A 12,008-nucleotide genomic window follows, 5' to 3' on the forward strand; every position below is an offset into this window, starting at 1 on the left:
ATTTTTGGGAGCACAAACATGATTGCACATTTACAAGATACCTGTTAGTTTCTGAAAGCAGGTTGTAAAACTTTATGACTATTGGCATTATAGGTGGTTTTTAATTCTTTCTGATTGTTAGCGTTTTATCAATGTCTATAGTGAATATCTGTTGTTTTTGTAAAAAGGAAAACCACTGAACAGTTATTTGTGACATCATAATAAATAATTTCAGCCTCCGGTCTCATTCTATTGTAATAATAAAAGAACCCATTTGCACAAATGCAAAAGATGACAGGAAGCCCTAAGCCTGCAGAGAAGTCTGAGTAAATAATCAACATCTTTGTTGAGGGTAAGGGGTGCATCTGTCTCTCAGAGAGAGACACGTTTGAAAGACAGCAGGCTGGATTCAGGTTGAGTAGAAGGAATTACTTCCTTAACGCAATAGCCATCCAAAAACACCACAGATATCTACCCAGTGGAGGCTGATACTCAGCATGGATGAGAAACCAAGAAGAGGCATGTCATAATGAGAACAACAGCCATCGCCACAGCTATCTGGTGTATGTGCCACACGTCTTATATAATTTGGCCGTAATCATTACATGACACCCAATTAACATATGAGGAAATAAAGGTTAAATTAGATGCTCATCATCACACATCCCCAAAGCAACAGGATTGATCCCAGAACCCATGAGTCCAGCACTAATGCCCGATATCCATACACTGGGTTTATGTCCTCGGCTTCCCCTTCTACCTAAAAGATATTCGTTTCACCAACCTAGTTGCAGTTCCCAGCATTTTTTTTTAGATTAACTTTTCTAAAATTTTAGAATACTTCTGGACGTCTACAAAAACTGTAAAGATAGTACAGAATTCCTATATAACCCACACCCATCTTTCCCTATTATTAACATCTCACCTTAGCACGCCTGAATGACTGCATTAATGCTAACATAATATTATTCATTAATATCTATGTATTATCCAGGTTGTCTTAGTTTTTAGCTAATATCCTATTTCCATTTCCACATCACATTCATTCCTCAGGTCTCCTTAGATTCTTTTTCACTGAGATATTTCTCAGACTTTCCTCATTTCTGACAGCTTTGAGGAGAACTATTCAGGTATTTCATAGCGTGTCCCTCAATGGGATTTGTCTGATGTTCTTGTCGTGATTGAACTGGGGGTATGGGTTTTGGGGAGGAAGGTCACGGAGATGAAATGTCATTTTCATCACCTCATCTCAAGGCCACATTATCAACACAACTTATCACTGATAATGCTCAGTTTGATCACATGGCTAAGATAGTGCTTTTCAGGTTTCTCCACTCTACGGTTAACCTTCCCCTCTTTCCAGACTTCTCTCCCTTTCCCCCTCTCATACCCTTTCCATACATAATTTTCCATAAAAATTATTTGAGATTCTTCTGTATAGGAGATTTGTCTGCATTCCTTCATATAATTATCTACTTAAATCATTTCTTTAAATTTCTTTAAATCATTGTGGACTCATAGATATTTATTTTATACTTTAGGCTATAATTCAATACCACATAAAATGTGTTGTATTGCTCAAATTGTCCTAGCATTAGCCACTGGGAGCTCTTACAAATGGCTCCTGTATCCCTATCCCTTTGGAACATTCCTGTGTGTGTGTGTCTGTGTGTGTGTGTGTGTGTGTGTGTGTGTGCACTAACCCTTGTATGCTTTCTTTTTTTGACTCGTTCCATATAACCACCTGTATCCATATTAAGCAAAAGTTGAGCTCTTCCTGCTGTTACTAACTCTGATTCGCGTGGGTCATTCTAGCCTCTTCTTGCTGGTCTCTAATCGCCTCCTCCAACAGTGAGAAACCTGGCTCCTACTATCAGCCATCATTCACTTAATTTTTCAGTGTCAGTGTACAGAATAGTGGTTTCAGAATAGTTAACTTGTACTTCCATGGGAAATAACTTTTTCAACTAGAGTACAGTGTTTATGTACAGTTCCTTTTGCCTTTAGTCTTATGGACTCCACTCATTTCCAAGGTTACCCAAGTCAGCACCTTTTCCACTCCCTTCAGTGAGGTTGTATGTGTAATACAATTACATACAATTAGAGTCTCTTTTGACATTCTGCATTTTGTCCTGGGAGTCTCTGGACTCCCACATTATCTTTTAAATTTGCATGCATTAAGGTTCATGCATACTTACTGTGTGTTACAAAGTTCTATGTGTTTTGACAAACACCTCATGTCATATATCTACCATTAGAGTATCCTGTAGATTAGTTTCACTCTCCTAATACTAATACATGCTCCGTGTTTCAGCTGTTTGTCTCCCTCCTAATTTGAATCTCTGGCAAACAATTATGTGTTTACCATTTCTGTAGATTTGCCTTTTTTAGAATAGTTTATTCATGGAATGATACAACATGTAGCCTTTTTTGACTGGCTTCCTTCAATTTGCAGTATTAAGATTCATCCACATCTTTGGCCAGGAAAGCTCATTCCCTTTTACCGCTGAATAGTAATCTACTACACGGATGTACCGTAATTTGTTTATGCATTCACATACTGAAAAACATCTTGGTTGATATCAGTTATTTGGCAATTATCAATAAAGCTGTTATAAATATTTAAATGCTAGTTCTCGTGTGGCATGTTTTCAGATCAGCTGGGTAAGTACCCAGGAGTGAGATTGCTGAGGCGTATGGTAAGACTATGTTTAGCTTTGTAGGGGACTGCCAACCGGTCTTCCAAAGTGGTTGTATTATTTAGCATTCCTGCCCGCAATGAGTGAGGGTCCTTGTGGCTCAGTATTCTTCCCAGAAACTGGTATTGTCAGCTTTTTGGATTGTAGCCATTCTGATAGGTGTGTAGTGATTTCTCATTTTAATTTGCATTTTCCTAATGAAAAATTATGTGGAGCATCTTTTCATATGCTTACTTGCCATCTGTATGCCTTCTCTGGTGAGGCATGTTCAGATATTTTTTTCCTAAATTGATTTGTTTGTTTTCTTATTGCCCCATTTTTGAGAGTTCTTTGTATATTTGGATACAAGTTCAGATATGTGTTTTACAAATATTCTCTCCCAGGCTGTGGTTTGTCTTTTTGTTCTCTTAGGAATGTGTTACAAAGAGGAATTTTTTTTTATTTTAATGAAGTCTAACATCAATTTTTTTCTTCTACAGATCATTCTTTTGTTAGGATATCTGAAAACTCACCTTCAAATCCAAGGTCATGTAGATTTTCTCTTGCTTCTAGAAGTTTTATAATTTTACATTTAAATTTAGGTATGTAATCCATTTTGAGTTTGTGGCAGGTGTGTGCCTGGATTCTTAGGGTGTTTTTACATTTATTCTTGAGAGAGAGACTGATAGACAGAGTGTGAGTGAGGGAGGGGCAGAAAGAGAGAGAAATAGAACCTGAAGCAGGCTCCAGGCTCTGAGCAATCAGCACAGAGCCTGACGCAGGGCTTGAACTCATGAACAGTGAGATCATGACCTGAGCCAAAGGCAGAATCTTAACTGACTAAACCACCCAGGCTGTTTTGTTTTGTTTTGTTTTAACATGTGGATGTCCACTTGATCCAGCATCATTTGTTGAAAAGAAAAGTCTTTCTTTCTTCATTAAATTACCTATGCCTTTCTGTCAAAGATGAGTTGATTATATTCCTGTGGGTCTGTTTTGGGGATCTTTTATTTTACTGCTCAATCTATTTTCTTCCACCAATACTGCACTGTCTTGATTACTATAGGTTCATAATAAGTCTTGAAATCGGAGAGCTCAGTCTTCCAAGCTTATTCTCCATCTGTATTGTATCCTAGGTCTTTTACCTTTCTGCATAAACCTTACAATGAGTTTGTAATATCTACAGAATACTCTGCTGGGATTTTGGTTGTGATTGCACTGAATCTATAGATCAAGTTGGGGAAAACTGACATGTTAACAATATTGAATCTTCTAGTCTACGAATATGAATTATCTTTTCATTTGTTTGGTTCTGCCTTTATTTCTTTCATAAGTCGTCTGTAGTTTCCACATGCAGATATTGGAATGTATTTCATTACATTTATATTTAATATTTCATTTTGTGGGTGCTATTGTAAATGGTATTTTTATAGTAAAATTTACTAGTGGGGTATAGGAAAACAGTTGGCTTTGTATATTATTCATCACACAGGAGTTTCAGGACCTTTTTTTAATTGATCCTTTGGGATTTTCTACATAGACAATCATGTCATCAGAGAATAAAGATTGTTTCGCTTCGTCCTTCCCAATCTTGCACTTTCTATGACTCTTTGTTTTCTGTTCACACTAGGTGGTGATTTCATTATGATGCTGAATTGAAGTGGTGAGAAAGAACAATCTTGTCTTGTTCCTAATCTTAAAAGGAACGTGCCCTGTCAACATTAAGTATGATGCTGTAGGATTTTTGTAGCTGTACTTTATCAAGCTGAGGAAATTCTTCTCTATTCCTAATGCTCTGTGTGTTTTTATCATGATTTAGTGCTGGATCTTTTCAAATGCTTTCTTAGTGTGAATTGGTATAATATTGTGATTTTTCTTCTTTAGTCCATTTATATGGTTGATTACATTGATTTCAGTGGTGGAAGTAGACTTAAAACACCTGGAATTAATTCCATTGGGTGATAGTGTATAATTCTTTTTATACAATGTTGGAATTTACTAATATTTGAGAATTTTCATATCTATGATCATGAGGGATATTGGTCTGTAGTTATCTTTTCTTGTAATGTCATTATTCATTCAGTTTTGGTATTAAGGTAATGCTGACCTGATAGAATTAGTTTGAAAATGTTGCCCCTCAACCCTTCAATTTTTCTTTACTGAAGAGGTGGTTGAGAATTGATGTTACTTCCTCCTGGAATGTTTACTAGAAATCACCAGTGAACCCCTCTGGGCCTGGTGTTTCCTTTTTCAGAAGGTGCTTCATTACTGATTCAGTTTCTTTAATAAATACAGGGATATACAGGTTATATATTTCTTTTTGTGTGAGTATTTTTATCTTTCAAGGAATTGATCCATTTATTCTGTTATTAAATTTTAGCCATAATTATTTTTCATAACATTCCTTTAGTCTCCTCTTAATGTTCATGTGATCAATATTCATGACCTCCCCTTCACTTCTAATATTGGTAATCATATCTTCTCTCTGTTTTTACTGGTTAGCTTGGCTAGAGGTTTATCAGTTTTATTGATAATTTCAAAAGAACTTCTTTGTATTATGTGGATTTTCTCCATTTTTTTTTCTGTTTTCAATTTCATTGATTTCTGCTCTATTTTTATTATTAATTTTCTTCTGATTGCTTTAGCCTTAAAGCTCTTTGTCTAGTTTCCATCTCTCTAGTTACATTACCCATCTGTTTTTGTGTGTTGTATACCTTTTCCATTTGATCCTTAACATATTCACGTGGGTTACTTTAAATGCCTTGTCTTACAGGTCTGATAACTATGCCTTAAAGCTCTTTGTCTAGTTTCCATCTCTCTAATTACATTATCCATCTGTTTTTGTGTGTTGTATACCTTTTCCATTTGATCCTTAACATATTCACCTGGGTTACTTTAAATGCCTTGTCTTACAGGTCAGATAACTATGTCGTATCTGAGTCAATTCTGATGCTAGCTTTGTTGCTTAAGACTATGCTTTTTGTTACCTTTTGGCATGTCTTATCATTTTCTGTTGTTGTTGTTGAAAGGTAGACATGTTCTTTAGTAAGAACTGTGGTAAATAGGCTCTTCATGTGAGGATTTATAGTGATCTGGCTAAGAATTGGGCTGTTTACTGTAACTTTAGGATTTAGAAGCTTCACCTTCTTCTAGTGTCCTTGTTTTTGTCTCCCCTCTTGAATTAGGGTTTCCTTAAGTAATACTCAGAAGGAGTCTGTGTCTCTCAGCTGCTTCAGGTGCCAGCCACCATCAGTACACCGTAATCCTGTTGATGTGATAGTAAGGTGTAAGGGAGGGGAAACTGTATTAGTATCTTACTGCTGCTACAATAAATTAACACAGACTTAGGGGCCAAAAACAACACAGATGTATTTTCCTATGGTTCTGAAGGTCAGATATTTGAAATCTATGTCACTGAACAAGATGTCAGCAAGGCTGGTTTCTTCCTGACCCTCTAATGGGAGAACCTGTTCAATGACTTTTAACTTCTGGAGGCTGCATGCATTTCTTGACTGGTGACCCTTTCCTTGAATTACTCCAACCTCTTGCTTCTCTATCCACATCTCCTTCTTTTTGCTTTGATCTTTTCCCTCCTTCTCATAAGGGACCTTGTGATTAAATTTAAGACCCACTAGGAAGACCTGGGATAATCTCCTACCTCAAGATTGTTTAACTTAATTTATGTCTTGCAGGTCCCTTTTTACCATGCCAGGTAACATAGCCACAAACTCTGGGGATGAAGATGTGGATGTCTTAGCAGGAACATTCTAAATTTCTAAAATTCTAAAATCTTCTCATTAAATTTCAGTGTTTTACTGAGCTTGTGGCTTAGGGCCATGACCTCCCCAGTGCCTCCCCAGTGCTATAACATTTTTTTCCTACTTGCCTCCTATTCCCTTCTCTGACTGAAGCATTCTTCATCAATTCCCTATGACCTATGCCATTCTTCCATATCCCCCCCTGAGATGAAACAGGAATGCTAGAAGGGCTGGAGCTATAAGACTGCCCTTCTCCTTCCTGCAACAAAGAATGAGGGACCTATCTCACCTATGGTGGAGGCATTTGTTATGGAGAGCTCCTGGAAGTATTTTTAATGATTTCTCGCCCCTTCCCATCTTCCTGCCAGAGACACAAGGGTTCTTCTCAGGTCTTCCAAATGGGAATCTGGTGGGGTTCCTGGAGCTAAAGCTCATGAAAGGGTAGGGGGTGCCCCAAGATTGAAGTCCCTGGCATTTTCACTCCAATACTAGGCCAGACTCAGTGGCCAGCAATTCTTCAAAATTATCATTACTGTGTTCCTCCAGCAGCTTTTGCAGGGGATCTAGCCATGTCTTTCTGGACAAAATTGTTTCTCCAGATTTCAGCATGACGGTTTGCCTGCCCCACAGGCTCAATTCTCTAATGGGCCCGAGAAAAATCATTGATTTTCTGTTTGTCTGGCTTTTTCTTATGCTTAGGACTGAAGTGAATCATCTGTATGTGTTGGTGCTGAAATCCAGTGTCTAAGATTTTCACTATTAGAATGTCATTTCTTTGAGTTAAGTCATTGATATCTATTTAGCCATTGTATCAGTAATATATGATCTGGGAACAAAAATGAGGAAACCTATTCACATCAAATAATAGAGAAATGGAAGAGAACTTGACCCCAAAATTTTGCTTTTCAAATGAGGAAATTGATCATCAATGAAGGGAAGAGAGTTAAGTGACTACATACAAAGAATTTCATCTGTATAGGTCCTTGAGGTCAACTTAAAATGGCCTAACTTTTAGGAATATTTCAAAGCACATTTTTAAAGAATAATTCACTAAAAATAAAATGTCAAACATGCCTTAGTTGACTTTATATCCTAGCATCTACCAACACTTTGGTCACAGAGGAGGTACCGAGAAAGGTGTTTTGTTTTGTTTTTTAAATGAATCCAGAGATAAATAGGTCATTCCATGGTCTCTTTCACTCAGTTCTATAGGTGGTTGAGATCTTTTCTGCTATGAACAATAAAACTGCCATTAGATATTTTATCACAATTAAAAAATTTTTAAACTAAAACTAGAAAATAGATAAATCTGGTTGCTGGTAAACTCATGCTAGGTTAGTATTTTTTCCCTTACTTCTTTTTCCTTTTATAAAGCCACAAAAATGTTGCTTTTTAAGATCTCCATTGTGCATTTTTATGAGTTAACAATCATTCCCTAACAAACTACCTCAAATGTAATGGCCTAAAATGACAAACATTGTTATTACTCTTGAGTTTGTGTATCAACAGAGTGGTTCTCCCTGTCTTCACCTGCCTACTTGCACATGTGCTGTAAGCTGTGTGTCAGTCGGTGCTGCTGACTATAAATAGCTCTTAGATCGCTTCAGCCAGGCTGTCCTCTATGAGAGTCGGATCCTCCAGAAGGTTAGCCAGGGCTTTTGATATGGCCAATAGTTAGGGTCCCAAAGAAAGTGAACCTCATGAAACCTAGCTTAAACCATTGCATTATCACTTCCACCATGTTCTCTTAGCCAAGTTAAGTCACAAGGCCACACTCAAGGGATAGGGGACCAGACTCCTTCTTAATGGAGGGAGTAGACAAGTTGTACTGCAAAGGTTGTGGATAGAGGGAAAGGTAAAGAGTCATAGCCAATTTTGCATTCACCCTACAAGTTCCTATTTGGAACTGTTTTCTAAATGTCCAAAATACTACTTGGCATTATATTGCATGGATGTTGAGTTTAGAATAGATGAAAAAGAAAAAGTGGAGCCACTTCTCTGGTAAAATTAGGTTCAAGAAAAGTATTCAAAGCAAGCTTCCTGTAAGCAAGTTACCAAGTTACTGGAGTCTGTGGCACTGAGGAGGGAGATCTTCTGAGTAGCTCTTGTTCGTTATTCTTGGGAGATAACATTGGCCAGGATGATGGTGCCTTGGTGGGGTAGCCTGATTTCTGAGCATTATAGACTTCACTCTGGAACGGCAACTTTCAATACTAGATCCAGATCATTCCACTGACTTTATAACTCACTATGAACCTATCAATAAAGCAGATCATGTGTTTCTGTATTTAGGATTCAAAGTCGTTACTTTCTCTTTCTGACCACCTTTGCCAACTGAGCTAATGAGCAGCAAGATTTTCATATACATCAAAACAGACTTGCAAACTGAACAAGGGTGATCATCCCTGTCTTGCAGGTCAGATCACAGAGATGCCACAACTTAGCTAAACTCAGTGACTGTCCAATCGTGGAGCCCGAGCTCTGTCTGTGGCTTTCTAACACGGAGGCTCACATTTATAGGGGGTTATCTTCAGCTCAAGCACTTCCTTCTGAATTTCAGAAGATAGAAAGTGTGAACCAATGCTTCCCTGATGAGCCACTATCTCAAATATCATGTGTTGCAGCTGCCCCCACTGTGGGCTTTAAAATGTCTTTTTACAGACTGACTCATTTACTCCATTATTCCAAGTGGGCCTCAGGGAATTTTAAGGGAAAGATAAAGAAACACAAAAACAGGCAACAAATCCAAATCCAGTTACATTTGGTATGAAGAAAAGAATTAATTTTCCTTTCTTCCTACCCTATAATGATTTAAAGCCACAAAGAACCTTCATTAACCTCATGTCTTATCCTTATTAATTATCAATAATAATAATCAGAGCTGGTAGTTCAATGCTTTGTGGGTTAAATTATGAAACCAACATTGATGATGTTATTATTGTTCATAATAATCATGGTGTGATTAGATGCTTTTACATTTTCACCTCCCATCTCAGGCCTCCACTGATTAATTCTCATAATACACCCTATTTAATTAAGTTTCTTTGCCCTTATTTTGCAAATGGTAAATTAAGGCACACAGAGATTAAATGCCTATCTCAGGACTAGTGAGAGAGGTCACTTTCTGGGCCATGGCATCTGAGCCCTGTATGCTGGGAAGCCTGGAGAAATGAAAAGGGCATGGATTTTAAAATAGGATAAACCAGGGTGTGAAGTTTCTTATAGCTCAGTGACTTTAAGCAAAAGAAGTGATTCTCTGAGCCTCAGTTTCCTCTTGTGTAAATGTCCTGGCAAGATTATGGTAAAGAAGTTTCTGGCACTCAAGGAATTTGACTGAGTGGGAGATAATCAGTCGTATTTAATTTCCTTCCCAATTCATCCCTATGATTCTCTTCAGATATAGAACTTGCCAAAAAGACTAATTGTTGAATTTGCCAACACCTCAGTCTACTCTTGCATTAATTCAGCATTCATTAACTGCATACATTTTGCATGCAAGACATAATTTTCAATGTCACAAAGAGTTTCTGTAAATGTGGTCTTTAGACTTGCATTAGGATCACCTGGGATGCTTGCTTATAAAATAGATTCCTTGATGCCATCTGAGATCTACTGAATCAGAATCTCTATAGGTAGAGATCGGCTATCCAAGAGATTCATCTATATCATGAAGTTTTAGATCTACTATAACACTCCTAAGCTTCCAGTTCTGTTTTCCGCTTATAAAAAAAGAAATATAATTCACTTGTGTACATTAATATAGCAAAATGTATGAAATTCTTAGGTATTCTAAAGAATGTTCAAACACATCACTAGGGAATTTGGGGCAGAAGGGGTCACTTACTGCCAAAAGTGACCAGTGAATTCTCCAACCAAAAGATAATACAAGTTTCCCATGAAAGTGTGGCCATGATAAACATTCAACTCTCCCTTGTACCTTTGGCCAAAGTTTGACTTTCCAGAACCCTAGGTGATTGTGTTTACCCTAATGTGACCTCTGACATCACAATGGTAACAAATCTTGGGACTTTTATTTATAGTGTCCAGAATCCTGAAATACAAAATCATTGTCTTTTTAACCATTATTAAAGCCATAAGTTCCAAGATCTCACTCTGAACCTCAAAGGCTGATGATTCATTTCTTTTGTTACCCATACTCTCCTGGAACAATGCTTCCCAGAGAATATGAAGGTAGAATGCCCTTGCTTCTGGTTCCAAGGAAGAGCCAAACTCTGTAAAGCAATGTAAGAACATGTTAGTAATTCAAAACATTAACCCACTCTATTGATTATTAAGGAGCAATTTCCCCATTGCATTATTTGTAACCCTCCCTCATTTCAGTTGCTGCAAGACCACAGAATGATGAACTCCACAAGCATGATAATAATCAATCAACACTCTTGTCTTCATGATTCATCTCATGCTTCAAATATATCAACTCATCTCCTTGTTAATTAATTGGAGCAGTGAGAAAATGTTCAAAAGGGGCAGAGAGGTAAGTCTATAAGGATCCACGGCTTCTGATTCAGAGATGTTTGTACTCAAAGGTCTTATCCAGATAGCTTCCTTCTCCTTGTGACTCTTGGCATCTTGTAACTTAAAGCACCCATGAGAAGTTCTGGGGGGTTCCCATCATCTTGCTGAAAATGGTATCCATCTGGTCCTTGCTCATGTCTTGCCTCAGTAGGTTAAAAATTGAGTAAAAATATCTAAATCCTACATATCATCAGGGAGATAAAGTAAAATCATTTAAGTAAAAAGGGGGTTGGCTTCCCAACAAGTGTCTTGCTTAATGAATACTTTAAATGAAAGATGTTAGAGGGCTGGAAATTGTCCCTCCCATTTCTGGCAAATAAAGAAGAAGAAAAATGAATATGAGTCGAGGTTAGTGTTCCCTTAGGTCCTTACCAGCAGTGCAGACCCCAGTACCACTCCTCTATCTGTAACTGTAGATTTCCTTACTCCCGTTTGAACAGTCAGGAGGATGGATATAACTTGAAAACCTGGAAATGTGAGAAGGGAGGATATTCCAAAAAGAGGGAACAATTTGGATGGACATAGTCATCAACACCTCTGACAGCATCAGTGCTTTCGACCTCCTGTTACTGGATTTTACTATGTTTCAGACAATATAATCTTATTTATCTACACAGAAAAACCTATAGATGGCTATAATAAAAAATGCTTTTTAAAAATAAATTTATCTTTTTTAAAAATATTTATTCATTGAGAGAGAGAGAGAGAGAGAGAGAGAGAGGACGCGCACGTGCATCCACAAGCAGGACAGGGATAGAGAGACCCAAGCAGGCTCCATGCAAGGAGTAGTATCAGCAAGGAGCCCCATGTGGGGCTTGAATTCAGGAACCGTGAGACTATGACCTAAGCCAAAATCAAGAGTCAGATGCTTACCCAACTGAGCTACCCAGGTGCCCCTAAAAAATTATTAATAAAAAAATATCCAGGGTTGGCAAGGATGTGGAAAAATTGGAACTCATGTATGTTGCCGATGGTGATGTAATACCATCTTTAAGTAATACCAGCTACTGTGGAATACAGTTTGGTGGTTCCTCAAAGAGCTAAACATAAAATTACC

General features: G+C 37.6%; 1 long non-coding RNA gene across 1 annotated transcript in view; it reads left to right on the forward strand.

Moving 5' to 3' along the window:
• Positions 1-10,807, forward strand: part of LOC115275715 — a 90,464-nt gene extending 79,657 nt beyond the window's left edge. Inside the window, exon 3 of the long non-coding RNA XR_003901710.1 lies at positions 10,757-10,807. This is a non-coding gene — a long non-coding RNA (uncharacterized LOC115275715). The remainder of the gene's footprint in view (positions 1-10,756) is intronic.
• Positions 10,808-12,008: the final 1,201 nt, after the last annotated feature.

The sequence above is a fragment of the Suricata suricatta genome, chromosome 13, assembly GCF_006229205.1.
Source record: "Suricata suricatta isolate VVHF042 chromosome 13, meerkat_22Aug2017_6uvM2_HiC, whole genome shotgun sequence".
NCBI lineage: Eukaryota > Metazoa > Chordata > Mammalia > Carnivora > Herpestidae > Suricata > Suricata suricatta.